A 3,149-nucleotide genomic window follows, 5' to 3' on the forward strand; every position below is an offset into this window, starting at 1 on the left:
TGTTGGTTACTTGGTAATGATTCGACTAAATTTTGTAGTTGGTCGTAGAAGGCTTCTCTTTCTTCTTTCGGTTTATTATCTTCGGGTGCATAAATTGACACTATATTTAATTTTTGGTCTTCCGCTTTCATTTTTACAACCAAGATACGCGAAGATACGTAGCTACATTCTTTTATGTTATTTTGATACTTCTTAGACACTGCGATGGCTACCCCTTCTTTTGCCCTGATTTGTTTTTCGACTCCACTATAGACTACTAAGTAGTCGTCGTACTGTATTTGCCCTTTGCCTTTCTGTTTGGTTTCTTGTAAGGCGCAAATATCGATGTTATTATCCTTCAGTTCTTTCAAGGTTTCTTGATCTTTATTTTTAAGTGATTTTATGTTCCAGGTAGCCAGACGCATTATGTGTTCTTTTTTCCAACTCTTTGTCCTTTTTCTTGCTTGGGTCGTCATCTTTGAATCCGTCCTGTTCCGAGGTAAAAACTCTTTTCTATGAGCAAATTTCTTTTTTTACGTTGGGTAGGGAGCTAGCCTGATCCAACAACCTTCCTCCTTTTCCCGGGGCTTAGGACCGGCAACATGATCGCTGATTTCGATGCTCCCATCGATCATGCAGGCGGAGTTAATAATAAACTTTGAGCTAAATTTTCTACGCAACGTGCAATACGTAAATATTGTTCTTCATCCCACATTAATGTCGGTTAGTGCGCCGTAAAACACTCTTCTACAGGAATGTGTTCGCTGACATCATTTTGTCCAACTTTGTCGTGAATTTGATTATCACTAAAATATTAATCAATAATTTTAATGTCGTACATTCTATACAATGGAGACGGTATTAAAAATTGTTGCCAAGCTTTAATTGTACGCTTGTTAGCAATGCCATGTAAGTAACTAGATCGGTCAATTTTCTTACGTTTAATATGTACATTTATACAATAATAGTTATCGGTATTTCTTTGAAGAGATTTTACCATTGTATTAACTGAAACAGGCAGGTTAATTAATTGACCATAACTGGCGTATATACCATACACATGTCTCAAACGTCTGATCTGCATAAAAGAAATACGAGGAGAAATTATACTTTTAAAAACTAAATATAAAAGTGGTAGATGCTAAGGTACATCTGGATATTTGAAGCCGTTATATGTTGATATTGGAGGAATATTCTTCTTGTTTAAAGCTTGTATGCATGTATTACAAAGCTTAGTATTTTCCATAGGTACATTAGATATAAATTGTATTAGAATATCCTTATGTTCATTAGATGGCTCTTTTAAATCCTTTTTAAACCACAGTCTGTCACATACTGAGCATGGATGTTCAAATGAATTGCCCAAGACTTTTATTTTAAATTCCTTATGAGCTCGTTTAAATTGATGATAATTGCTATATAGTAAAGAAGGATCTAAATCCATATCAATTTGCTCTCAAATGGAATGATTAATTACTAACTGGTCTGAAGAGTTAGAATAAATAGAGGGTACATCTGATTGAGGTAATTCCTGATCCATTATTGTGTCTTGGTTTAACGAATTGCGTTCTTCATCCGGTACAATGTCTTGATTAGACAATACATGTATAATCGAAGCATCAGCTAAATATTGATTATTTCTTGCTTGAGATCGTGAACTTTGCTCCATGATTGGTAATCTAATGTTTTTTGATGTTATACGATTATGACACGGCATACAAGAATTTTCCATATGCACATCAGCTTGCACAGTAATATAGTTGCGATAGTAATCTTTTGCAGTAGACAACGATGCATCTTGAAGAAGTAAAAGTAAAAAATAAAGACCAAATTCCCAAACGTACCAAAAAGAAGTATAAGTTCAAAAATAATAATTAGCAGTAATATTAGTTATTGCTGTGAATTTTAAATTGTATATATTTGTACCGTTAATCATAGGCTAAACCAATAGTTCAGAAGCCACTAGTAAATTCGAAGTCGATGGGGCACATAAAGTTTCATTCGCAGACAATTGGATTTCTTGAAAAAATAAATGTAAAATAAATGTTAAATAAAATAAATGTAAGTAACTTCAAATTACTTTAAAACATAAGAACCAAACAAAAAAAATAAATATTTAGCAATAATATTAGTTATTGCTGGGATATTTAAATTATTTAAATTTGTACCGGTAATCACAGGCTTAGCTGATGGTTCGCAAAGTAAATTAGAAGTATACGGAGTACATAAAATTTCATTCGCAGGTAATTCATAACCTTTTTGAATAATTTTTCTTCGCAGCAAAGAACCCTACAAAGTTTGGCATTAGCGTGCATTATGTTTTCCTTATTTTCCTTATTCCTTTTCCTACGAAGACGATAATCTCTACATTTCTCTGCATTAGTTTTAGGCATATTGAAAACTAAAACAGAAATTTAAATGTATACTGATCCTGGTCAATAAAAAGCTGCAAGAGATTATAGTTTAATAATAACTTCAAAATTAAAATAATTAAAATAATTAAAATAAAATAAATAAATTTTTAATAGGTAATAATAAATAATTAAATTTAAACTATAGATAAATTTGAATGCTTAATCTCAATTTTTTTATTGTTGCTAAGGAAAATAATTGAAGTTCTAATTGAAGGCACTATTGTTTTATTAATTTGAATCGAAACGTAACTAGCAACTTTCTGTACGATTTACTGGCCAATATTTAGAGAATCTGGTAACTTAGGCCACACAAAATTTACTTCTCCATCTTCATTGTTTTCAATATGAAATAACTACAATTTTCCCGAATAGCATTATATACTCTACATTTGTAAATAAAATAAAATATAACTTCAATAAAAACTTTAATAAAATAAAGATATTAAATACAATTTAAATAAATAAAATACAATTATTAAAAAAATTAATAAAATAAAACAACAAATAAGAAAAAAGAAAAACACTTGGTTAATTCAATACTATGTAAAATACTATATTTGGTCGTAAGGAAAAAGCCTTGTAGCATAAAAGCTCTTGTTGATAAATTAAATATAATAAGGAATTGCGGTTTTAACAAAAGTTTAAACACGAATCTCACCTCATGCTCGCTTCGCTTGTATACAGATTCAACAAAAAGATTCCCCTCGTTTATTGAAGTATAATAAATACTTATTCTTTTCTTATTTCGCTTCCAGC

This window comes from Polistes fuscatus, unplaced genomic scaffold (genome assembly GCF_010416935.1).
Source record: "Polistes fuscatus isolate 324 unplaced genomic scaffold, CU_Pfus_HIC Scaffold38, whole genome shotgun sequence".
NCBI lineage: Eukaryota > Metazoa > Arthropoda > Insecta > Hymenoptera > Vespidae > Polistes > Polistes fuscatus.